Genomic DNA, 27,708 nt, shown 5'->3' with positions numbered 1-27,708 from the left:
AAAATTTGATTTATGATATATATATATATATATATATATATATTGTACAAACATCACCCTCACCATTACTTTGTGCTTGATGCTGCTGCTGATGCTCATCACATGCCAGTATCACTGCATCACCCTCCATATCACTACGCATCTCATTGATAACTGGATTAAAAAACAAAAAATGTACGATTGATTATTAAAAAAAATTTTTCAATAGAAAAAATTAGTATGAAAACAAAACGATGACGGTGAAGCATTCGGCGTGCTAGCGGATGTTCATGCTTGTTTCGCCGATGTATTGCTTGCACAGAAATCTACAGAATATCCGGATTGTGGAATAGACCAGTGGTAAACATGTAGTATATTGTAATTATTCCACAATGTAGCAAGAGGAAATGGAATTTTTGCATAAAACCTCTGCTGATTGCTGCTGAAGATCAGAGCTCCACACCCTAACACACATCGTGCGAATGTGTGGGTCAAGAACTCTAGCGACATCTAGCGGAATGCGTAAAACTTTGGCTAAATGTGCTAAATGAGAGAGAGAGAGGGGGGGGGGAGAGAGATTTTAGTTATTTATTTTGCTTTACAATGTGTTGTACAAAATGTTATAAAAAATAAATACGTAGTAAAGTAATAAATTATGATATTGAGTGAGGTGAGACTGAAATGACGAATCAAGGGTGAAAAAGTAGTGTCTTGCTTGTTTCTTGAAGTGTGTAACGGATCTATTGTCGCGGAGCTGTGAAGGTTCCATAGGTATGAGGCGCTTATGTGGAATGAGTTCCTCAGCATCTCTGTAGCGAAGGTTGGGATGTCAAGAGATGTCACCTCACCTCTGACAGGACGAAGTGCGACGTGGAAGTCAAAATAGGCAGTGATGTATGATGGTACCGCTGTGTTGAAAAGTTTTCTTAGAAAGCAGGCCATGAAGTACTTCCTATGTCCCACGGTGGTAAGTCACTGCAACTCGCGTCTGTAGGGGGTGATGTGCTCGTCCCTTCTTACACCATAGATGTAACGGATTCCCGTGTTCACTAATCTCTCCAGTTTAGTGTCCAGATCCTGCGTTAGGTCACAGTATACTAGCGAGCAATAGTCTATTATTGGAAAAAGAAGCGCTTGCACGAGATGTCTGCCCAGATTCTGAGTGGTGCTCTTTCTGAAGAAGTATAGTCTATACAGTAGAGAGTGAGCACGCTTACACAATTGTGTGACATGCTCTTTCCAGGTTAATTTAGAATCAAGCACCACCCCTAGACTGCGCACAGATGATTCGTAGCTGACCCGGGCTCCACCTACATTCATAGAGGTATTAGCAACAGATGGTAAATCATTTATGTAGTAAAGAGAGAGAGAGAGAGAGAGAGGGCTGGTCCCTCTACTACCGCATGACGTCACTCCTTGCTGTTGCGCCAGACGTCTATCCCACAAACACCTCTGGGCAGGTGGTGGGGGTATTGTTTGTCTGGCCCATAGCGAAGGGTATACTACTAAAAAAATTATCCGCAAAGTTATAAGCAAAATACTAAAACAAAATTTTTTCGTAAAATTGCTTATTTTATATTTTATGTCTAATACGTCTTATAATTTTAATTTTAAGGTTTATATATTTAATCTGAAAGAAATGTTGGTATAATCCTGGCATGTGTTTTACACTGAGTAAACGCAGCTGATCTCTTTGCATTGTATTAAAACAGCTAATATTTTTGAAAAGTGTTACAAAACTAATCTAAGTAGTGTTTGTAGTGTTTTTGGGGTTATAGCTTATAGCTTATAACGCTAAATGGAAAAAAGTAAAGTGTTCGTCTAAAATCAGAGCAGTAAAGTTTTTTTAAAAAGTGTAAAGTTTAGTGATCTCAAAAATATGTGTGATCATCGAGATACCAGGGGAAGGTTTGCGAGTACCTATGCTGACAAGAAGTACTCTTGAGGAAGAGGCAAGAAGAGGCCAAGAAGATTTCTAGGAGCAACATGCATGAACCTGCCAACAGGACAAGACCTTCAAGTTCATCAATAAAGATACAAACTTCAGCAGCGGAAGGAACCTCTGAGGTCAGGAATAGATTGATTGATATCAACATTCTATTTTCTGCGCTCGAGGAACTATTTATTTGCAACCAATGCCATGGCAAAGTTCAACTTGGCGAATTCGAAGCTCAAGAATTAGGATTGAAGATTGAAGTAGTGTATTGAGTGTGGTCAGCTGGCAGCTATCAGCTCATGCAGAAAATTTGGCGTCAAGAACCATGCTTGGGAGAGCAACAGAAGAGCAGTGGTTATATTTCGTGCTCTTGGACTTAGATACGCTGGTCTATCAACATTTTGAGGGTTGATGGACTGCGTAAAACCCATGGCTCAGTTTCAACTTGAAGACTTAACACAGTAACAAAAAAAAAACCGCTGCTCATCCATTAGCATGTAGCTTTCTCCGACTAAATTTATAGGTCCAATAAATAAAATATTGTTTAGAGGAAGAAAAAGTTTGGAGACAAATTGGTTTTGGCATTTTAGCTCTGAGAACCGCTCGACGAAATCGTTTAAATTTTAGCAGCAGATAGCTTTTTTTAAGGTGAATCACTGAAAAATTTTGTAGCTTTGACTACATTAGCCAAAACACATAACATATTTACGTTCGAAAATTTTTTTTTTCAATTCTTCAAACAAATTCAAGAGAAAAATGTTCTCGTACATTTTTTTGTAAAATGCATTCCTTCTTGTTGAAAAATCATTGAAGTGTTGAATTCAATATTTTCATAACTTATAATTATAGTCTCTCGAACTGATGTTAGAGACTTGTGGATCTCGAAGGACTAGTTGGCAATAAACAAAAACACTCTTAACCGTTAACTTGAATTAATATGCCGTAAGAAAAGGCTTTGATATTTATCGAAAGGTAGAGTGTATTTACAAGTGTTTAAAACTACGGAAAATAAATGAAGGCTACAGTATTAAAGTACCGACGCGTGAACAACGATATTGTTACCGACGACACTGTGAGGCGAGTACGTGCGCTCACAGTGTTTCGGCAATACGTACTGAACTACACAAATCAGCGAAAGCGGCAGAAGACCGCTCGCGAAACAGGCGGAGAGAGACAGAGTAGGAGCGAGCGAGCGCGCGTTGCCATGACAACCTCATTGGTGCCGAGCGGGCTAGCGAAAACCGTCGAATTTGAAATTAAGTTGACAAGCTTCTCGATCCTTCTCGCTCTCTCTCTCTCTCTCTCTCTCTCTCTCTCTCTCTCTCTCTCTCTCTCTCTCTCTCTCTCTCTCTCTCTCTCTCTCTCTCTCTCTCTTCGAATATTAAATTAATTTTCGAACAACTTAAATTTCCGAAACTTTAATAATTTATCAACGAGAAGGAATGCATTTTATAAAAAAATGTATTAAAACATTTCCCATTTAATTTGTTTGAAGAATTCAAAAAAAAATTTAAGTGAAAATGTGGTAATTTTGGACTTTTCGACTTTAGACAGAGCGGAAGCAATTGACTTTATGCGCCCAACTATTACAGATGTTTTATTTGATATAACTACTAAAATTCTCGCACTATTACGAGTCGCGAGAGTACGTACAAAAATTCGATACACCCTAATGTATATATATATATATATATATATATATATATATATATATATATGTAGTGTATTAAACAATTATAGCTATGCGAGAAAAAGAGTGATAGAGAAAGAATTATAATTAATTATGTATATATATTTGATTCGAGATAATTTTATCTATCAAACGAAAATGTACAAAAATGTTATATAATTATATATGAAATAAAAACAATTTAGATATTAAAGCGATACATAATGTTAAAGAAAGCTACGTGCTAAAGCTACGTACAAAGAAATGACAGGAGTTTTAGGAGGTAGGAAAAGTGGGGAACGCTGCAGCCGAGATGACGAACTGGAAGGAAGAGAGCTAGAGGGTCATTCTTCTTCCGCTCGCGCACGCACACTAGGTACTTTTGAATATATAGAGATAGTAAGCGAGCGCGGTAGTGGGACTACGAATTTTAGGTCGAACGAGCGTCGGGTAATTTTTAAGATAAAAAAGTCGTTATACGAGGTATCGAAGTGTCCTTCGACTATAACTCAAGGGGCGTCCCCCGCAAGACGTGATAGGCGTTGTAATTGAGTCCGCAGATTTTTCAAAAGGTAGCCAAATCTAACGCTTTAGAATTAACCGACATTTTTGACAGTGTCGCACAGAGTCGCACAGAGTCATTGATGTTTTAACGTTGACGAAAATTTTGTCATAACTGTAACCATTTTTAAACCCATAGTAGGAAAGGAAAAAATGTTTGCGAAAACTCTAAAGGAAATAAATTAGAAATCGGTGTTTGTAGTGAAAAATGATGACGCGTTATGTTTACCCCGGGCGTTAATATGCGGCAAGGTTCACGTATGTAAAAACGCTACTCCTGAGTAGTTGCGTGAGTGGAAGTCGGTAAAAGCGGAGGCGATGCAGGGTGAGTGTGCGCGTCGTTTATTAAAAGAGGCCGGAGTTACCGTGGATAATGAGAACACTTCGCGAATATAGGCATTTACATCCAAGTTTTTAATTATAATACCTTTGGTGACGGCGATAGTCTCGAGTTTGACGGAGAGCGACCTACTAGGCGAATATAGTAGTATTATAAATATTGCGTATCATCCCGAAAATGAAGAACATTATAATTTAATTTTAAATCTCTTAGGCGTTAAACCTAGGGTGTATTATTGCGTGAAATTTAATAAATCATATAGGAACATTAATAATCATAAATGTAACAATATATGTAGTCATTGTTACGGCGCGGGTAGTATCTTTGATTATGGTAAATACTGCGACGCGTGTAATCGTATTGTAAAGTTTTTAAAAGTACGCATAGTAGTAACAAGCTGTGTTGCATGCAGCCTGTTGAACCGCGTAAAAATAAGAAAACCGATCAGCCGTCAAATTAATTGATTTTTCATGATTTAGAAATCCGTCAAGATATGATACTTGACGCTTCTACAGCGATAAATACGCCCGGTCTATGCTAGCGCAAATCTGCTGCGACGACTATGCCGCAAATACGAATTTACACGACCTGTGTTCATTCTGTGGGGTGCGCGAACACGTATTCGAGGGAGATGATTGCGTAAAGAAATTTTTAGACTTAGCGATAAAATTACAAAAACAAAGCTTTCAAAGCTATATATGTATCGCGAAAAACGCTAAGGGCTTTGATGCGCAGTTTACTTTAAAACATATTGTCGATCACTGTTACGAGATCGAGCCAGACGTCATTATAAATGGTTGTAATGTTTTGAAATTACAAGCTGGTGTAACGCGTTTTATCGATAGTCTAAACTATCTCCTGATGAAACTCGCTGACCTCCCTTAAGCTTTCGACCTTCCTAAAGGTAGCGTAAAGGGATATTTCCCACACTTATTGAATAGAGCGGAAAACCAGTCGTACATCGGTGTATTGCTGGGTCCTAAATATTACTTGCCAGAGCAAATGTCCGTGAATAAACGCGCTCGTTTCTTAGGGTGGTACGAAGAGCGTACAAAGCAACTGTTTAATTTTAGGGATAAGATAGTAGCTTATTATAAACAGGATATAGATATACTTAAGCAATGATGCCTAAAATTTCGAAAGATTTTTTTCGACGTTTCAGGAGTATGGTTGTTTGCCGAAAGTATAACTATCGCATTGACATGCTCTTTAGTTGTTCGTGAAATGTTTTTACAGAAGGATACTATAGGTCTTATACCTTCGACGGGCTACTCGCGTTCGGGGCAATTCTCTCAGAAAGCGATTGAACGGCTTTTATGGGAGGAAAAGTGTATCGGTTGCGAGATAATTCACGCAGGTCGTTCGCGCGAGTATTATTTAAAGGAAGGCTACAGGGTTGATGGATTTTTATCTAATTTTGAGAGGAAAGGAAAGGTATATCAGTTTCACGGGTGTTATTTCCATAGTTGTCCTGAGTGTCACAGAGTAGATAGATACGTAAAACTTGCCACATGCGGTACTTACGCTCAACGTTACGAGGAGACGTTAAAAATTTCTCGTAAAATCGTGAACGCTGGTTATTCGCTCGTTGAAAAATGGAAGTGTGCGTTTAATAGAGAGTGCGCGGGTAATGTAAAGTATCGGAATTTTATTTAAGAACACCCTATCGCCAAATCGACGGTTGGATCCGTTGCGGGAGCCGTTTTTTGGAGGCCGCACCGGGAAGATAGTGACATACTATGAAGCTCGCTAAGGTGAAAAAATTCGGTATGTAGACGTATGCTCATTGTACCATTATATTTGCAAAACGGGTACGTATCCTCTAGGCCATCCTGAGATTTATAATTTAGAGAATTGTTTTTCTATAACTGGTCGAAATTACAAGAATTTTGATAACGTGGAGAGTTTAGTAAAGTGCGATATGCTTCCCCCACAATCGTTATTTTACTCTGTTTACCTATAAAAGCGAATAATCGTTTAATTTTTAGTTTATGTCGAAGTTGTATAATAAGTGAGTGTGTCACCGAATGTACTCACCATAGCGATAGCGAGCGCGTGCTCTCTGGGACATGGGTTTCGATAGAGATAGCGAAAGCTCTTAACTCGGATATAAGATTATAAAAATTTACGTAATCTGGCAGTATAAGACTACCAAATATGAGGGTGGGAGTTGTGGACTTTTTGTCGATTTCATAAATACTTTTTTAAAATTTAAAACAGAGGCCTAGGGGTGGCCTTCGAGACGCGTCACCGAGGACGATAAATTAAACTTTGTTCGAGAGTACGATAAGCGTGAGGGGGTGAAATTATAATTTTTAAAAATTGAAATAAATCCGGGTTAAGAGCTTCTGTTAAACTGATATTAAATAGTTTCTGGGATAAGTTTGGGCATCGATTGAGCCTGCTACTAACAGGAATTTTTAGGACATCGATAATTTATGGGGGTTGCTTAATAATTTGAGAATTGAGGTACAGCACACGGAGAAAGGTCATCAGCTATGGGAATGCTGCAAGCAGAGTCGGCAGCGCTGCACGCAACGCCACAGACGATGACGACTAGCAGCTCTAGCTATCGTTGCCCCCACCATGTGGCAGCGTGCAAGTCACAAATTGTGTCGCAGCGTGTTTTGTCCTGCCCTGCACTGGTTTTTCCATGCGCGAAGTCTGAGGACAGAATCTGCTTTTCGGGAACGTGTGTGAAATTTACAACATGGTAAATATTGATGGTAATGAGTCCAGTTTTGCTACACGGAGGTTTTTGGGGTCGCTGAACACGAATATTGTAACGGAAACGGTTTTCGATGTAATGCTAATTATAATTCTAGAAGGCGACGTTCATATCGCCTACCTTGGGCACCAGGTACCGCATTCTGTCCTCAGACTTCGCGCATGGAAAAACCAGTGCAGGGCAGGACAAAACACGCTGTGACGCAATTTGTGACTCGCACGCTGTCACTTGGTGGGGGGAACGATAGCTAGAGCTGCTAGTCGTCATCGTCTCTGGCGCTGCCGACTCTGCTTGCAGCATTGCCATAGCTGACGACCTTTCTCCGTGCACTGTATCGTAGCGAGTAAGAAAGCCACTTATGTAAATTGGAATAATAAGAATGAGGCTGTTATTCGGTCAGGGAGCGCGAATATAGTTTTAGCCGCGTACATCACGACTCAGGCAGGCGCGTCTGAAATTGTTTGACTCTTTAGAATTTTCAGGGAAAAAAGTACTGTATTACGATACAGACTTGGTTATTGGTTATTGGTCGTCGGAAGGCGAGATCGATCTTTCTACAGGGAAGTTTTTATCTGACCTGGCGAATGCGCTTTAGGTGTATTGCGCCGGGTCATACATAGAAAAATTCGTCTCGGGCAGGCCTAAATTTTATGCGTACCAAGTGTGCTCTCCCAGCGGTGAGCATCACGAGGTTTATAAGGTGAAGGGAATCCAGTAACATCAAAGGTCGCCTCGTGATACGCAACTAAAAGTGTATTAACGTGCACGACTAAATTATTTTTTGCTATACTTGAAAGAAAGATATAGAAAGTATTTGGTGCTTAACCATGCTTCATGAACTGGCAGTTGAGTAGACAACCTTCCGTCACGTCCTTAAATAATCTGTACGTGTTCCTTGACCACTGAGTACCACGCATAGACGAAGATATGATGTTGCCTAATCTACATAAAATCACTTGAGGTAGTAGTGTAAAAAAGCAAAGTGCGAGTCAGAAAATGCCATCCTTCTCTTAATGTGATGTAATTTTTATCAACTCGCCTGTGTCGATTGCTATACACCTCTTCGGCGTCTCCATTGAAAGACAATAAATACATTTTCCCATTCGTAAACAGTAATCATTCTTTTAGGCTAGAAGTTTCTGAAAAAAATTTATATAAATTATATACAGTTTGAAGGTTGATTAAAAAATCTGGAATGAAGGGGCGCGGTAGCGCCCCGATGGCAAGTATAAACGTTGTATACACTGTACCGTCGGGGAGCAGCGCGACCCTATTATACTTTAAATTTGCTTTTTAACCTTAATGCGTTTTATTATCTCCAATGATTTCTTGTCTTATATGTATTAGATGCTTATGTTTGAGTAATGTATCTTGAAGATTTTAATAAGAACTTTCTAATGGTCATAATATTTTGCTTCAAAAATGTCTCTTTTAGCAAAATAATTATGATTGAAAATTAATTTGCGATAATTTCTTAAAATTTTAGCATGCGATTCTAATCTTTTTGAGTACAACAATACAAGAATATGTTATTAATAGGTTACATAAGGTCATCTTCAGCAATCAGTGCAGTATACTACGCCGCGAATATCTCCAGAACATATTAATTATGTGCAACTCTAATAGTAAAAGAGTGAGAAAGGTGACCGCGAGGCGTCACTGCCTTTTTCGAAATGAATTGCAGTTACAGAGAGTTGAACGCACGGAGTAAGCATCTATCTACACAAAGATTCTGAGGAAAAAGGACTAGATTTTTCAAACTAGAAGATGTCTAGTTGTCTTTATCCAGTTTTTCTTGCATCGTTTACAAACGTGCATCAGTGTTTGTTTGAGAGGACAGAGGTACACGCAGCAGCAGAGTACGTCCGGCTTTGTGTAAACATAAACAGCTTAAAACAGTGGTGTTTTGGAGCTGTGCGGTGCGCACAAACTTTCGCGAATCTGTCTATTGTGCGTGATAGTGCGTAATTGCGCATGATTGTGCGTTTATTAAAGAACCTTCGCGCTACTGCTAGGGTACCGCTCGACGAAATTAATGTGTCTAATACTTAGGCGCCGAACACCTGCCAAGACTCGACCCAAGCACTCGCGTGGATAATTACAAACACGACGTGTGAATCCAGAGAGTAAACAACAGCGTGCTCTACATCAGTGAACATCTTGTGACCCTTGGTTCATATCGGTGGACTGGAAACTTAGTACCGGCCAATCGCTTTAGGACATGCAGGACTGCTACAACAGAGAAGAGCGAGATCGACACCGCAATCCACGGAAAATCTATGAGCTCGTCTTCAACTTCACGAGCTCTCATCGCTCGAGCTCGACGACGACCCCGTCCCCTGCAATGCAACGGCAACTATATGCTCTCTCCATCCTCTTATACCCTTGTTTCTTCGAAATGAGTCGACAATAAACGACTAGGTCTTCCTTCTTTTTCCGTTACAACGGTTTCGGTCAGCCCTCACATATTAGAGCAGCAGGGTTCGCCATAATTGGCGAGCGCCGTAACAACGACTGCCGGAGCTGCTCCGACGACCAGCAAATGACACTTGGCGCTCAAGACCTTTAAGCCGAAAACGGCGCGTTAGACAATGAGAGCACGAGAACGAGTTTGCGATGGAACGTCTGATCAAGTTGGAGGACAAGGAGGAGGAGACGTCAACGAGGAGCCCATAGATTGGCAGTGTCGGGAGTCCGACCAACCTCAAACTTATATCCGTGTCACCCGGCCACAAATCCAAGCCTACTGCTGCTGCCCGCCAACATCATCAAGACACTCACGCCCCAGATGATCTAGGTTGCTCAATAGCAACAGCAGCAGGTCCTCAAAGACAAGATACGCAAGATAATAAGGCTCTCGAGAAGTCGTAGCAATTCGGAACTTTAATTAAACGTATTAAACGGGTATGAAATCGGTTTCAAAAACACCTTTTACAAGGTAAAATGTTGGCAACTATAAGTTGGGTCTCCACCCTGGCATGAAAATAACCCAACAGTTGATTATGGTTGGCCAACGAACCTGCTAAAACCGTCACCTGCTAAAACAGTTCACCGTCGGTAAGCATTTCTACAAGGGCATAAATATACGCTAATGAATGTAGTGTAATCAATTTTATATATGTCAAGCATCAAGCATTAAAGTTCAGCAGGTGAGAAAAGATCAGCTGACTAGTAGTTATTAAAAATAAACGTTACAATTTTCAAAAATATTATTTTATTGCACACACGAAGAATTCTTATACAAATGTACAGATTTATGAAGATGCCCTGGTAAAAATGCTTACCAACGGTAAACTGTTGGCTAAAGTGACGTATTAAGCAGGTTCGTTGGCTAACCATAATAACCACAACAAGCAGCTCCGAAACACCACTGTTTTAGGCTGCGTTTAATGTTTACACAAGGCCGGACGTACTCTGGCGTCTAGGCGACCAAAAAACGAGAAGGAAAGAGATAGAGTAACAATAGAAAGGGATGCGAAAGAGGTTGACAAAAGAAAGAGGTTGGGCAAAATATAGCAAAAGATAGAAAGAGTAGAATAAAATTATGAGTTTTAAGAACATGGAGTCGCAGGAAATAATACACGGAACGGGGAACGGGAACGGAACGATGGAACAGGGGCTTCGCACACCGCAACCGAGTATAGTAAAATCACTAGAAGAGGCGGGAACTTTAAAAAGTGTGATAACACCGAGAGGTTAAAAAGGTGGAGGACAGAGAGGCGGAGGTAGGATAAGAAACACATTGAAACAAAGGGAATTAGATGACAGTTTAAAGTCAAAAGAAGAGACGGGTATAAAAAGAATGGATAGGGCAGTAGAAAAAAATAATAAGGAAAGAGCAGAGGAAACAGGGGAGCACACGGAGAAAAGGGACGCGTTTGCTAGTGGACAAACGGTGAAAAGGTTACCACAGGACAAAGAGAAAATAGGAGAAGAGACCAAAGGAACAATAAAGCAAACAATGAACCAGATCCTACTGAAGCTAGAAGAGTTAAGCACCAAAATGGTCAAGAAAAAGGAAGAAAGAGAGAGAGAAAATAATAGAGAACTGGGAACAAAGGTATATGGGCTTAGAAGAAAAATGAACAAAAAACAGAGAAAAAGCTGAAAATAATGAAGGGCAAAATAAAAGAAGAAGGTGAAGAAAGAAAAAGAAACAAAAAAGAATAGAGGGAGGCGTGGAAGAGGGAGGAAGGAAACAGGGAGGCGGATAAAAGAGATCTGGATGGGAAGTTATAAAAGAAAAGGAAGGAAAGAAAAAAGGAGTTAAAAGAGATACTAGAAAAAATAGAAAAACTTGAAAAAGGGGAAGATAAACATAAAATTAAAGAGAAACAGATAGGGGAGATTAAGGGGAACGAAACGGGGGCCGAGGCTGGGAAGGATAGAAAGCAGATCGAAGAATTATAATGGAGAATCGAGGAGGAGGAAAGAGACAAAAAAGAATGACATAATGATAACGGGCAAGCAGAATAAATACTTAGATAAGAAAACGGTGGAAGATTGGATAAAAGGTAGACTAGGGGTAGAGATAGCCTTAAGGAAGACATGGATACAGAAAGGAAGAATCCGCAGGATAGTCGCGAAATGCAAAAACTGAGAGAAAAAAGGGTCAATTATGAGAAAAAAAGCAAAGTGGCAAGAATAAGATATATTTATAGACCATGACCTAACATGGAAGAAAAAAAGAAACAAGGAGAAACTAAAGGAATACGCAGTAAAAGAATGGAAGGAGGATAAAAAAGTTAGGATAGGTTACAACAAGTTATGGATAGAAGAGGTAGAATACATATCGAGAGAAAGGGAACAGAAGCTTTTTCGTAGAAAAAGAAATCGGGAGAGGGAGAGAAAGGAAGCACAGAAAAGTATAAGGATAATTAGTTAGAACGTAGCAGGAATAAAGCGATTAGATGAGAAGGCATGCGGTTACATAAGAGGGTTTGATGTTATCTGTCTACAAACATGGCTAGAAGACAAAGGTGGAAAATTCTGGGAAAAGAATTTAGGAGGATTCGAAGTTAGAGCAAGAAACGCGAAAAAAGGGGGAAAAAGGGAGAGTAAAAGTGAGAATAGTGATAGCAGTAAAAATAGGAGATAAAACAGAGAAAAAAATATAGATATAGAAAAAGACGAACGAATTTATAGGAGCAAGGATAAAGAGATGGGGGGATACATGGTGGATAGAAACGGTATGCATGAGAGAGAAAAAACAACACAACACTAAAGAAATGAAAGAAATAGTAGAGAAGACCAGAGGAGATAAGGTAATATGATGCGGAGATATGAATGCGTGAACAAAATTTGAAGGAGGGGGAATAGATGAAGAGGAAATCACGGAGACGAGTGTCGAAAGACGCAAAAAAAAAAACAGAAAAGGGAAAGAATTACTATACAAAAATAAGGGAGCTAAGTCTCATCATAATGAACGGGAACACAGAAAAAGACAAAGAAGGAGAATACACATTAGGGTGGATCGTTTATGGGCGATTTTCGAGAATCAATTCACAATAGCTATAAAAGATTAGTATTATACATGTCATGGAAGTACGCGGAAGCTGGACTCTGTTTTGTTGTAATAATGAACGGTACCGTTTAGGCAAATTATCTAAGAGCAACAAAGAACTAAATTTCTCAGACATTGCTCGAACAGTAATTAAAAAAGTTATAAAAGTATATGAAAGTGCTTCGATTCCTCATGTAACTTTTGATAGAGTTATGCAGTAAGTTAATGGTATTCATACAAAATACAACAACATCAAGAAAGTTCAAGCAAATAAAAGACAATCAGACAAAAAAAAATTGATGGATTTGTTGAGAGTTTGAACAGACTTTTTGACATATTTTCGTGTAAATGTTCAGATTTGAAAAATTACCAGTTTTAACAGAAAATACCAGAAAATGTTTGGGATTCTATACGCGATCAAAGAAATGAACGAAAGTTGCAAATTTTTTCTGCGATCATAGTAATGTTTTAGATAAAAAATTTGATTCACAATCTTCAAATCCGTCAAGCCAGTCGTCTGATCCGAGTAGCTTGGAGTCAGGACAGGATTCACAATATTAGACCCAAACGAAAAAAAGAATAAATATAAGTTATCTGAAAAAGTAATTGTTGGTCAAAGGTTCGGTATCAGTGACAGGACGATCGCAGCTATTTCTTCAGCTACATTAGCCGATCATGCTTTAGTGAATAAACAAGATGGTAATTGATAGAAATAAGGTCAGACGTAGCAAACATAAAGTAAATAAAGAAATCCAAAGTTTTCAAGATAAAAGTACAGTTTGTGCTTTATATTTCGATATTCGAAAAGACGATACGATTGCTCAAGTAAAACATGGACTAAAATGCCGTAGAATGACTATTGAAGAAAAACATATTTTTGTGTTATCAGAACCCAAATCATTGCAATAAATTACCTTTTCGTGCTCTCTTTCATCACGTAGATGGACGAACTGATGGACCAAATTTATTTACTGGTCCGATTGGTATACAGTTGAAGTTATGTGAATCTTTGCCAGTGGTTCGTTTTAAATAAATCGATTTTACTTTCCCCGATATTGGCACTGACGACTTGAGCATGGATCAAAAGTATTTGTAGCAAATTTTAAAAGCCATCGGACTAGGTGAATGCTCGGAAGATTTGAGTTCGAATCAACCTGGCTGTCTTAATCATGCTCGTTATCTCACTTGCTAATCGCATTCTTCGTTTTTATATTTTCACATCAAATCCAAGTACTGAATTAAAAATGTTTAATTAGTTACTTTCTTATTGAAAGTATATGTTCTACAGTGGTTTTCAATAAGAAAAAGAAAATCTATCGCAGAAGAATCTTTACATCTGTTTGAAACGATTTGCTTAACAAGATATCTACCCCCAACGTTGTTGGAAGTTACAGATAAAGCTATTGCAAGAAATGCATTTTTCGCGATACCTGAAAACATTTTACTTGCAATGATGACTGATGCAAATCTGACTTTTCACAAAACTGCGTTGGAAAAAATTCTCGCTGCTAGATTGGAAGCGAACAGTGGTACAATAAGTAAGAGAAATTATAAACTTTCAACAATCAACTTTGCTGCTACGAATTATCATGAAATGATTGACTGGTCTACTTTGCATTGTACGTCACCGCCAGTTTTAAAGAAAATTAGTAACGAAGAGTTAACAACAAAATTATTAAGCAGACAAGCATTTACAAACTGGGATTTTTTTTAATTTTCATGTCATACGGTAGCTGTGGAACGATTAGTTAAATTAGTCACAGAAGCTTCTAGCAAAGTATGTGGGCTAGCAAATAGAAATGGTTTCATCGAAGCAACGTTAGCATCGAGAAAAGTATTTCAACGTTTCGATACGAAATATCAACTTTAAGACCAGATTTTCAACTATAAGATCAGATTAAATATAAAAAAGAATTAGATGTATCTAAATCTAAAGAAAAAGTCATTAAAATTCTGTTAAAAAATTGTTATAGCAGAATAAATGAATTGAAAACTCATTGTTTTAATAATCATCAAGATACTTGTTCTAATTAAAAATGATACCTAATAATCATCTTTCATTTCAATTTTTTTTTCTTTTATTTCGCAGACGGAATACGGGACCGGAATATCGGGCTTCGCGCTTTCGAAGTGTAACATGTAAAATATTCTGGATAAAATTCATGAATTTGATATTTTCATTTTCCTTCGATTCGGACACGCGAAGTGGAAGGTATATGACAAATTCGTTTTTCGTGGTTCGTATATAGCGCAAACAGTATATTCTGTACAATTGTAATTCGTACACGTTTTCGCTTATAAGCTAGAGCCTGGGTTTTTGTTTGAATTTTCGATACGCTTAAACAAACGCGAATACCGATTCGAAATTCTAATGAATAATTGAAATATATGCAGAATGTTCAACAACGTACAAGAATTACGCTCTCGTCGCGAAGCGTGCATTGGAACGATCGGGAAACATTATACGGGCCATTTTTCTGTTTAAAACATTAACCACTCGGTGTGCCGTGGTTTCAATTAAACATACAAGCTCTTTCAGAGTACAGAGGGAAGAGAAGAGACAAGGGACGTTAACGAAATCGAAGTTTTAATTCCAATTACTTTGCGCGCACGTATCGCGCGCTCGAACCCGCTCGTGCACGCGAAAAACAAACAGATTCAGTCAGTTCAAATAAATTTGCTGTGTTGGTGCGCGGCTGTACGAGAGTCGCGCTTTTCGTCCCTTTTATATTATATCCCGCTTTTTTCCCTCGTCCCTTCAGCGTAATATACCGTTCTTAATTTATAAAACACAGGCTTTCATCGAGCTTCAATTATTACCATGGTCTTTAATAAAGACAAAATAATTTCAAGACACGTAAAAAAGATACAATTTCATAGAATGACGGGTTTTGTGAGACTTTGGATATTTGCCATCTAACTTCTGTGATTTTTTTTAAGTGGCATTTGGAGCTCGTAAGTTCATCGCCCCATTTAAGCAAGCCTTTCACATTGCCCTATCTTGTGTCAACCCCACCCAAGATGCACCCCTTCGATCGACATCCACCCGTCCTATTTCTACTAGATCTGCTTTTACGTTGTCCTCCCATCTGTTTCTAGGTCTACATATAGGTCGCGTTACCATCGGCCTGCCCTTCATGACACGCGCTGCCGTACATTCATCTTCCATTCTCGCTACGAGCCCTGACCATCCCAATCTGCGTGATTTTATTATTCTGTTAATATTTGGTGACGCGTACAGATTGTGCAACTCATCGATGTGTAGTCTCCGCCATTCCCCAGTTTCCTTATCTTTCTTCGGCCCTAACTTCTGTGATAAGTTTCTAAATATAATCTAACGTCAATGAATAGTCTTAAAGGCTGTTAAAACTATATTTATAGTTTAATACGGAACCTTCCAGGTTCACTGTAGAGCGTCTACTGAATTGTTTTTTAGATTAAATGATACAGGCTAATAAATCGTAAAGTGCTCTTTATAATCGGGCCAGCCAAATTTTTTCTACTTGATGAACCCCATGAAAAATTTTCTCTTTGCAAAGTATATTCTTTTAGGAAACGAATGCCGCCGACTAAATTAAAATATATAGAAAATTCGATTTTTAAGAGCCATATGAAAATGCGCAAAAAACAACCAAAATAAGAAGAAAAAAAACAACTTTAATCGCTAGAATAAAATTTTTGTCGGCCTATATGGCTTCGGCAATGAAAGAAAAAGGATTATTATACTATTTTTTGATAAAGAATTTGGGGAGGGGATATCTCCGTATTGATTATTTACGTCAGGGAAGCAGATTTATTTAAAAAGTCGTAAAAATGACGAAAAACTCTTAAAACAAGTATGTTTGCAATTTGTGGGAACAGAAAATGATAAAATTACGCGTCCAGCTTTTGCGTACTTCCAAGTTATGTATAATACTAATCTTTTATAGCTATTGTGAATTGATTCTCGAAAATCACCCAAAAACGATCCAGCCTAATACACATACATAGGAGGGGCAGGTAAGGGGGGGGGGGGCTGTTCAGTAATAGACTACGTAATGGCCAACGAGGAAGGAAAAAGAGGGGTAAGTAAAATGAATATTAAATACAGGTTGGAATCGAATCACAACGCAGTGGAGATAAAGACGGGCAAAACGAACTGTAATCATAATAAAAATAAGAAAAAAAGGACAGCTAGAGCAACGTGGACGGAAAAACAATAGAGCAATTCCGGAAAGAACTAAACAAGGGCGAAGAGGCAATGAAATGGACAGAACTGAAACGAAAATTGGAGAAAGCAATCAGAAAGATAAAGGGAAACGGTAAGGAAGAGAAGAAAAACTTGTGGTGGGACGATGAATGCAGAAACAAAAAAGCAGAGGTAAGGAAACTGGGTAGTGCAATAAAAAAAAAGCGTATGGAAGAAAGAGTATGTTAAAGCCAAAAGAGAATGGGGAATATTGGTAGAAATAAAAAAAGTAGGCTGAAATGGAAAAGAGGATAAGAGAAGCGGGCGAAAACAGAACCGAGAAAAATTCTAGGAAGTGGCAAAATGTAGAAGAAGGATGAGGAGAATTTGATGTAGAAGTTGGACAGAAACATACTGGAACACATACTACATCTGGAGACAAAGCGGTACAAACTAGAAATAAGGACAAGGAGAAGAGCCATGAAATACGAGGCCAAATTAAGCAAGGCAAAAGAAAATACCTTGTGGAGAGAATGCTGGAAAAAGTAGAAAAAGAAGGAAGGAGAAGGAGAGGACGGAACAAGGCTAGAGAATAGAAAATAAATATAAGATGGTTTAGCATTGTTAAAGAGCTTTCTCAAGAAGCAGGCCGCAAAGTACTTCCTACGTCCGGCAGTGGTGAGCCATTGCAGCTCGCGCCTGTAAGGCGTGATGTGCTCGTCCCTCTTAAGACCATAGATGTAACGTATACCTGTGTTAACCAGTCTTAGTAGTTCAATGTCGAGTTCTTGTTTCAAGTTGCAGTAAACCAGTGAGCAGTAGTCTATGATCGGGAACAGTAGGGCCTGGACGAGGTGTTGGCGCAGACCGAGGTTCGTGCTTTTACTGAAAAAGTATAGCCTATACATAAGAGAGTGAGGACGCTTACACATTTGTGTTAAGTGCTCTTTCCAGGTTAGTTTGGAGTCAAGCACGACCCCCAGGCTGCGCACAGAAGATTCAAAATCGACCCAGGCTCCCCCTATATTGATGTAAGTGTTAGCCATTGTAGGTAGAGCATTGATATAGTAGGGCGAGCCCAGGACGATCGCCTTAGTTTTGAGGACATTGAGTTTTAGATTGTTATGCTCAGCCCAGCACCTTATTCTCTAGGCATTAGCTCTCATTCTGTCAGAACAGGAGTCAAGCTCCTCGAGGTGGCAGTGGGTGTAGATCTGCAGGTCATCCGCATAGATCAGATGTGCAATATCCACGTCCAGACAGAGGCTTATGTCATTGACGTACAATGCAAAAAGTAGAGGGCCCAGTACGGATCCTTGTGGGACTCCTGTATTGAGCGGAAGGTATGAGGAAAGTTGATTGTCGTCACCAATGACGGCCTGCCGTCTGCCCGTGAGATAAGATGCAATCCATCGGATGACCTTCTTAGAAAAGCCGAAAGAGGTTAGCTTTCTAAGGAGCTTGTCGTGACACACAGTGTCAAACGCCTTACTAAAATCAAAAAGAAGAAGAAGTGTGACCTTCTTTTTGTCTATTCCAAGCCTGACATCATCAGTCAGCTTTATTAAGCCGGACTGTGTGCTGTGACCGGTACGAAAACCTGTCTGTAGGTCATCAAGGAAGAGCCTAGTTTCCAGGTAATGAGAAAGCTGCCTATGTACCAGCCATTCCAGCGCCTTGGATAGAAAACATAAGAGTGAGATCGGACGATAGTCAGTAGTGGATTTTGGAGAACTGACTTTGTTGAGTGCACGCACCAGTGAGCTTTTCCAGTCCGAGGGGAAGTATGACTCGCTCAAGGACAGGTTAAAGATACGACTTAATATGGGCGCGAGTACTGGCATGGCCTTGGAGATAACAACCTGTGGGATGCCATCAGTTCCCCTGGCCTGGGAGGTGAAATGCTGAACTGCGGCCAACACGTCCGATTCCGTAATCTCACTGAAGCTGAAGTGGACAGGATATTCCAGACTATCAAGTGATTGCAGTTGTTCGTCGACAGAAGGGGCGAGTAGATCATTGGATATCCCGCTGAAGTATCTGTTAAGATCATCTGTTGAGAAGCGAGATGGAGTGGTTTCCTTGGAGGTGGTGATTCCAAGTTTCTCGAGTTCTCTCCAGATTTCCCCTACGTAATGTTATGTTTGATAGTCGTGAGTGATAGTAGTTCAGTTTGGCTTCCTTGACCTGCTTATGTGCGTTATTTACTGCTAGTGTATAAAGAAGTTGATCTCGAGGATGACGTGTCCTGCGAAATATCATGTATAGTCTGTCCCGCTCAGTCACAAGGTCTCGAAGAGCCGAGGTGAACCACGGGTGTCGTGTGGGTCCTGGCGTTACAGTCCGTAATGGGGCGAGCTGATTGATGGCGTTTGTTAGGTTGGTGTTGAGAGTGTTGATGCATGCGTCAAGGGATGATGTGTCGATTGTAGACCAGTCACATGTGTTGAGGTAGTTGTTTAGTTTTTCAGCACTGATGCCTTTGTAATTTCTGTAGGAGTATGTTCTAGGTGCTTGTCGTGGAATTTGCACGTCGAGTGTAGCCGTAATGAGGTCATGTCCGTTTATGAATGGTGATTCAGTGTTCCAGTGTGAAATTAGGCAATCCTGTTCGTCGACCAGGCAGAGGTCGAGCCATGTGTCAGAGTTTTGCTTGTGGTGCGTAGCAACATAGGGCACCTTCTATGAGGGCCTTGATGAACTTGGCATCTTCTGAGGAGGAGAGTTGATCTGCATTAAAATCTCCCATTATAACTTTCGTGGAGTAGTTGTGCATGTCACTATTGAGCTGTTCAATGAAATTGTTTTCTTGTAAGAAGGGCGCGTGTGGTGGCCGATACACAACCGCCACGAAAATAGGTGCGACTCCCTTCGCAGTGATCTCACAGAAGAGATACTCCGGGTAGCCTGGCTTTCCCGTCCAGATCCCGTCGGATGAAGATATTATTGTAGCAGTCAGCGTGTTGTGGATGTAGAGGGCCACTCCTCCAACGTTTCTGTTTCTGTCTCGTCTGTGTAGCGTATAATTAGTCAGTGTGGAAATCGAGGTTATTTTATCATTGAGCCAGGTTTCTGTTACAGCTATTACGTGAAAAGTGGGACAGTAGACAAAAAGAGTCTTATCACTTCAATGTGCCCCGTGAGAGAGTTCGCATTGAAATGACAGACCCGTAGTCCTTCTGACAGAGTTACCTTGGAGTGTGAAGATTTCGCGATCGATGAAGTTGATGATGGTGGTTTGGGTGGAATGAGGTGTATGTATTTTAGTTATTGTTATTGTTGCTGTTGTTTGGTGGTGTCTGGGATAAAAAATAATCTAGGTGTTCCTCGGTTTCGATGACGACGGCGCGATTGTCGTTGAGGCGGATGTAGAGCTTGCCATTCCTCACGTAGGTACGACATCCTTCCCTCCTCTTGACCTCCATCCGCGCTCTGACCCTCAGCTTGTGCACCTCTGGGGAAGGAGCGGATTGATGTTGATTAGCCACTGGTGGTCTGGAGCTGGGGCTCGCGCTTCCTCCAGTAGGTCTGCATCCAGCTCCGCTGTGTGGAGCTTGCGCTTTCTGGCCTTCGCAGCTATTATTGAGCAGGCGAGGGCATGTGACGCCAGAGTGACAGCAAGAGGTGGCATTCTGGCTGAGTTGTCAGCGGCTGTGTCCAGTCTTCCCATAACCCTCGATCTTACTACGTCCCGTTGGAGAACTGTGGGGTCCAGCGCAGTGAGCACCGCATAAGCCAGCAGCCGCAATGAGGATTCCTCTGTGTATCGGAGTCCCTTAATCACAACGACATTGTCGTTGTTGGTGTGCTCCTGCTGCCTTTTGATGACGGATATTTCCCTGCGGAGGTGGGCCAGTTCGTCGTAGTTGCCGTTGTGAGGTGTGCCGTTACTGCTGTTGGTTGGCTGCGGGATAGCAAGATTTCTCGATGCCAGGTCTTCTAGCTTTGCCTGAAGCACACTGATGTTTTTCTCAGCATCATTAATGCGAGAAGTAAGCTGCGGCAGGTCATCATGGGCCTTGAGCCTCTGCTCTAGGGGAGCCAGCCTTTGTTCAATCTCGGTCATCCTCTTCGCCATCTCGTTTTGAGTCTTCAGGGATGCCTCCTGTTTCTTGCGGATGTCAGTTAGAGCCTCTAGGATGTTTTTAAGAGAGCTCTCAATCGTCGAGGGTGTTGTTTGACGAGCAGGAGATCCATTTCGAGATGGGGCGCGAGATTGTGGTGCAGAACTGTAGGGCTTGGTCGTTGCCTGCTTAGATGTAGAGTTAGGCTCTGCCAGCGATAGATTGAGCTGCGAGGAGTTGAGCCTTTTCTTGGCCTGCTCCCTCTCCACTTCCTCCATACAAATCGCGCCGTCGCAGATCAGGACCGCCTTACCTCTGACCTTTGAAAATGTGAATGTAACACACCTGGAGTGGTAATGTGTGTTACATATATCACATTTCTTAGGGGCCTTGTTCTTAATGCTGTTCTTGCATTTTCCGCAGGTCTCGTATCCCGCATCGTCGTTTCCCGCATTCATTGTGCTCATCTCGATGTTTCTCACCGTAGTTGGTGATCTGACCTCTAGGTGGAGCAATGGTGAGAGAAGAGAGAGCGTTTACCGACCTTAAACTGAGTGGCGCTGCGATAGTGTTCAGTCTGCTCACTAGATGGCAACAGGTGGTAGAAACGTTGAGAGAAAGCCGTGCGGGAAAAGAGCCAAACCGTGCGAGGTGTTTTGAGGTTAGAAAATTACGGCAGATGTTCTCGGAAAAAGCAGGCAAGAGTAAAGTGCAGCCTCCAGCAATTTATTAATTGGCCTGAAGCTTGCAATTAGTAGCGTGCAACACTCTATAAAATAAGACGCCCGGAGGCAGCGTGCGGCAGTAAAAGAACGTGAAAACAGGAGATAGCAGGCAAAGCAGTTGTACTCACGTGATCGCAGGACCAGAGAGCGAGAGAGAGAGAGAGAGAGAGAGAAAGAGAGAGAGAGAAAGAGGGGAGCGGGTGGAGTGAGCGCCATCTCTTGGCGATCGAATGAACTTTTGCAAAACTCCCGTACAATCCACCCGCCTCGTTCCGGGAACGATGAGCCTGAAGATGTTTGAAAGGCCGCCCGCCGTAACGGGGTACGTTGAGTGGTTTTCCGCAGATTAATCAGCGGCGGGGGCTCTCGGTGACAAGATGATGGGTAGGCGAATGAGCTTGGCGATCGGTCTGGTGTATTGACTATCAGCCGTTTTTACGGTGGCGACTCGGACACGGCCGTCCTGGCCGGGATGAACGTTGATTACGCGGGCGAGTGGCCACTTGCCGTTCGATCGCAGAAGTGAGGCATCGATGATGACGACAAGATCTCTCACAGACAAGTTGGCTTGAGCCCTGGTCCACTTAGTGCGCTGTTGCAAGGTGTTGAGGTATTCTCGGCTCCAGCGGGTCCAAAAGCTGTCTCGGAGTCCTCGAACCAGTTTCCCATGGGACAGTCTGGGAAGATCAGCTTCGTCGATGTTCCGCCGAGGTATGGTGTTCAGCGGGCCACCGACTAGGAAGTGGCCAGGCATAAGAACGTCCAAGTCATCGACGTCGCCCGAGAAAGGGGAGATCAGACGGCAATTCAGGACCATTTCGACTTCAGCGAGCAGCGTCGAAAATTCTTCGTACGTGAGTTTCTTTGGTCCGGCCACTCGCCGCAGGTGGGTCTTGGCTGATTTGACGCCGGCCTCCCAAAGCCCTCCAAAATGCGGAGCTGATGGGGGGGGGGGGGATTCAGCATCTGCACCGCGGAAATTAGTGCCGTTGTCGCTCCAAATCTCTGAAGGTCGACCTCGCCGTGCGATGAAACGTGTCAGAGCCCCGAGGAAGCTTTCGGTGGTAAGATCGCCCGCTAGCTCCAAATGGACGGCATTGGTTGTAAAGCAGATGAACGTCGCGACGTAGCCTTTAGTCGAGACCATTCCTCGTTCCTTGGACCGAAGAATGGAGAAGGGTCCCTCATAGTCAACACCACATCGGCTGAATGGCCTCGATGGCGTTACTCGTGCGGCGGGCAGAGAAGCCATAATCTGGGTCATGGGGCGGTTGGCAGATCTGGCACAAACAATGCACGCATGAACCTGTGCTTTGACCCGGTTCTTCTTCCCTCCAACGATCCAGGCGCGACGGATTGCGTGAGCGTATGTTAATTGGTATCCACCATGAAGGGCCCGATGATGCGCCCAGCCGATCACGAGCCGGGCGAGATGACAACCTCCGTGAAGAATTATCGGGTGGCGCTCTTCGCAAGGAAGTGAGGATTGCTGGAGCCGCCCGCCGACTCGGAGCACCTTGTCCTCGTCGAGAAAGGGATCCAGCCGTCTCAGGGGGCTGTCACGTCGAATAGGTCGGCCTCGCTCCAAATCTGCGATCTCTGACGAATAATACTGGCCATTCCTCGTCTTTATACGTATTCGGTTTTATTGCATCGACTAAACCTTTAACATCTATACAATATACCAACGAATTCTCTTCATCGTTCGTAAAAAAATTCCTAAATACTTTTTCTCTATCTCGATAAAAAGAGGCCGTTGTTCCTTTTGCTAACAGATTTTTCGTTTTAAGAACTGACGCTAGATATTCTCCTCCATCTTTAGGTAATCCTAAATTTCGAATAAGATCACTTAACTCTTTTTGGTTAAAGGTTTCTGGAGCTTTTCTTGTACTAGCTGGCAGGTATTCTTCGTTTGAGGATTCTTCGTCAGATTCTTCTTCAATCTCAGAACCTTCTTCGTCACAGGACTCACCAACTTTCATGCTTTGGTATTGAAGTAGCCAATAAAAATGTAAACTGGGTGCCACAAAAAGTTTGCAGTAGATGTTATATGATGGTAATACGCTGGGAAAGAGATAAAACAAAAAGAAACTTGAAATTTACAAAACCAATGATATGGTCTTGTGACAGTGCATATGTGCACGTCACAGCGACTCGCGACTAGCACACACAGGCGCATCCATCGCGAGCGCTCATACACACACGCACACACACACACGCGGTGACACCGTACTACAGCGGCAGGAGCCGCACGCGAAGCATAGGTACTAGGAGTCGCGAGAGTGAGAAGACCAGCGCGATACGAGAACGCTAGTCCGACCGCGACACACAATAGCCGAGCGATAGAAAGAAAGAGAGAGAGAGAGAGAGAGGGCGCCGAAAGCCCCGAAATAGGGGACACGCAGAGATAGCGAAGCGAGAAGGATGAGCCGACGCTCTCTCGATTTTGGGACTCGACGGCGAGCGCACGAGCCTGGCGCTCGGGACGTGGCGAGCGGCTAGCTGAGCGAGCCGCATAGCACCAGGGCACCCTCGGGCCATCCCAGCCCGAGTGACGACCTACAGGGCCAACGGGCGACCAAGGGCGAGAAGAAGCGGGCGAGAAGATCCGGATCAACATCAACCCGACTGCACATCGTCCAAGCAGGAAGACAGCGGCGCGACAGCGGACGCCGAATCCGACAATGTAAGTGTCGGCGCAATATGCGCCTGTTGCTCTCTCACTCTCTCTCTCGCGCCCGTAAATGCCGCAGCGCACGAAGCGCGTTCCGCCCGCAGATGTGTGATAGCTAGATTAGAGTCGCGTCATGCGGAAATGTTGTCGGCTGCGACTACGCCGAACGCAACACGACACTGAAGACATAGACGCGGGCGAAAGGCTCGGACGAATAGCCCGAACCGCGCGACGGTCGGAAGGTTGTATAGCTCCTGGGTCGAGTAAATAAATTCAGACCGAGCGGAACCAGCTCGACAGTATCATTGTAAACAAAGTGTTATTTCATTTGCATAATGCCCCGCTTCCAAACTTATCCTCCCACGATAGAGCCAAGCTAGAAGGACCCAGCCACTCTCCGCGGTCCGTCAAAACGGAGAAGCTGAGTTAGCCGGAGCTGGTCCTAATCGTCGATCCGACGAATACTTGCGGCATGTGTGGTTCCTGTGCGCCAGCCTGAAACTTGGCAAGGCTCATTCCCAATATAACGCGCGAGCAGAAACCAACCATGTCACAGTCTTCTCCAACGTGTCAAAATAACTGCTATTTTTGTATGACTAATACCAAAGGTTTCAACACGGCTACTAAATCTAAAATTGTATACGCAGACGTTTCTTCAGTAGTGAAACCTGTGAGAATAGAAGTCAGGGATAAAACTGTTAGTATCGAACCCATGGATGTGGACCGCTCAGGCGAAGTAGAAGAAATGCATGTTGATGAGTCCTGTGACGAAGAAGGTTCTGAGGTTGAAGAAGAATCTGACGAAGAATCCTCAAACGAAGAATACCTGCCAGCTAGTACAAGAAAAGCTCCAGAAACCTTTAACCAAGAAGAGTTAAGTGATCTTATTCGAAATTTAGGATTACCTAAAGATGGAGGAGAATATCTAGCGTCAGTTCTTAAAACGAAAAATCTGTTAGCAAAAGGAACAACGGCCTCTTTTTATCGAGATAGAGAAAAAGAATTTAGGAATTTTTTTACGAACGATGAAGAGAATTCGTTGGTATATTGTATAGATGTAAAAGGTTTAGTCGATGCAATAAAACCGAATACGTATAAAGACGAGGAATGGAGACTTTTTATTGATTCGTCAAAACGAAGTCTGAAAGCTGTTCTGCTTCATAACGGAAACAGGTTTGCATCCATTCCCATAGCTCACTCGACTAAGCTGAAAGAGACTTATAAAAATTTAGAAATTGTATTGGAAAAAATAAAGTACTTGGAACATCAATGGAAAATTTGTGGTGATCTTAAAATTGCAACCATGATCTTAGGACAGCAATCAGGTTTTACTAAAAATCCCTGCTTCTTGTGTTTATGGGATAGTAGAGACAGGGTAAATCACTACGTTAAGAAAGTATGGCCAACTAGAACACATTTTGAATCAGGATCGAGGAACATTATACGTACGCCATTGATTGACCCATCAAACTATCTGCTACCACCACTTCATATCAAACTTGGCCTCATGAAACAGTTCGTCAAAGCTCTGGATAAAGATGGCGATTGTTTCCAGTATTTGGGAGAAAAGTTTCCCGCAATAAGTGTAGCGAAATTAAAAGAAGGTATTTCTGATGGTCCTGAAATTCGTACTCTATTTGAAGACGATACATTTATCACAAAAATAAACGACACAGAAAAAGCTGCATGGCAAAGTTTTAAAACTGTTCGTGAGAACTTTTTAGGAAATAGAAAGAGTGAAAACTATCAGGAACTAGTTGAACAAATGTTGGAGAATTTCAAAAATTTGGGTTGCTTGATGAGTTATAAAATGCATTTCTTACATTCCCATCTTGATTACTTCCCTCTTAATCTAGAAGATGTCAGTGAAGAACAGGGAGAACGATTTCATCAAGATATAAGTGTAATGGAGAATCGATACCAAGGAAGATGGAATGTCAACATAATGGCAAATTTTTGCTGGCCACTGAAGAGAGACATTAAAACAAATAACAAAAAGAGAAAAAGAAACAAATTGCATAGGTCATTTGAAGTAAAAAGAGTTCGTTACAAGAGAAAAAAGGAGTAAAGAAAGACATCGAGAGTTACTAAGCTAGTGGAAAAATGCAAAATAAGAAAAAAATATAAACGAAAGCAACTTTTCTCTGTACACAAGGAAGATATTATGTGATTAAATAAGATTTTTTACAATTTTTCGGTATCTTTTTCCATTTTTGGAAAGTTTTGATATGACATTTTAATCGGTTTAAACTGTTTCTTCTTAGTTTGACCTTGAACTGACCTTGACCCTGACGTGATGGGGCCAAACTGATTCCGGATTTGGATTCAGCGACCAAATAAACATAAATATATGGCATTTAAATTTTTTAAAACCTTTTCTTCTTAATTTGACCTCCAACTGACCTTGACCCTGACTTGATGGGGCCTAACTGATTTCGGATTTGGATTCAGCGACCAAAAAAACATAAATATATGGCATTTTAATTTTTTAAAACATTTTCTTCTTAATTTGACCTCCAACTGACCTTGACCCTGGCGTGATGGGGCCTAACTGACCTTATATTCGAATTCAGCGACCCGAAAAACATAAAGATAGATAGGTCTAATTTCTCGCGCAGACAACTTTTTTTATTTTGTGTGCCAGTATAATCGACCTTAACGCAGCATTGTCTATGAAATGGCTTCGTAAACCGAAATAGCTTCTGTTATTTACAGTATCAATCCAGATATCTGTGGTTTAAACTATATCATTTAGTTTAAAAAACATATCTTTCACATAATTTGAAAGTGCTTCATACTTGTCTTCCATTTTTTGGTTATTTGTTTCCTATTTGGAATTTTGTAAAAAGGCGCCGTATAGCTAACGAAATTTTTGAAACTCTCTTTTTCCACTGTGGATAACGGCATCTTATATTTAGCTAGCATAAAAATAAGCCGTTTTGTAGCTTCAGCAGCCCTTGCACCGTCAATCTGAAAGTCAATGAAAAATGCAATCATTGAAAATAAATATAAACTGTAAATAATTATAAACATATTTGTATTTTTGAAATAACGTTCAATTCTGTCTGTTTATAAATGATTTTACAATTTACCTGTGTATGATCGCTGATTTTCAAAAATACTTTCTACCCTTAATTGAGATTTTTCTTGCTTCGGCGTTGTAAATGTGGGGGTCGTAGGAGTTGTAGGCGTCATCGAATTTTTTGTTTCTTTGTCACTTTCCATAAGTTTTTTACAGGGCGATTCCTCATCTACCTCTGTCTCATCAGAAGCTTTTCTTTTCATTGCTCCTGAGTTAAAATAGCCGTACATTTTTTCTGTAGTATTAGCCTTGGACGACAACAGCTGATTTAGCCTTGGA

General features: G+C 41.5%; 2 protein-coding genes across 4 annotated transcripts in view; one reads left to right on the top strand and one right to left on the bottom strand.

Moving 5' to 3' along the window:
• LOC107981926 overlaps nucleotides 1-27,708 on the bottom strand; it is a 457,580-nt gene that overhangs the window by 333,647 nt on the left and 96,225 nt on the right. Inside the window, exon 3 of the mRNA XM_031930575.2 lies at nucleotides 8,040-8,352. The gene's annotated coding sequence lies outside the window, so the exon portion shown is untranslated. The remainder of the gene's footprint in view (nucleotides 1-8,039; nucleotides 8,353-27,708) is intronic.
• Nucleotides 1-27,708, top strand: part of LOC107981322 — a 526,190-nt gene that overhangs the window by 486,527 nt on the left and 11,955 nt on the right. The window lies entirely within an intron of this gene.

Source organism: Nasonia vitripennis (assembly GCF_009193385.2).
Source record: "Nasonia vitripennis strain AsymCx chromosome 1 unlocalized genomic scaffold, Nvit_psr_1.1 chr1_random0003, whole genome shotgun sequence".
In the NCBI taxonomy this organism is placed as follows: domain Eukaryota; kingdom Metazoa; phylum Arthropoda; class Insecta; order Hymenoptera; family Pteromalidae; genus Nasonia; species Nasonia vitripennis.
Note: the sequence above shows the minus strand (reverse complement) of the source record. Positions and strands in the feature narration are given on the sequence as shown.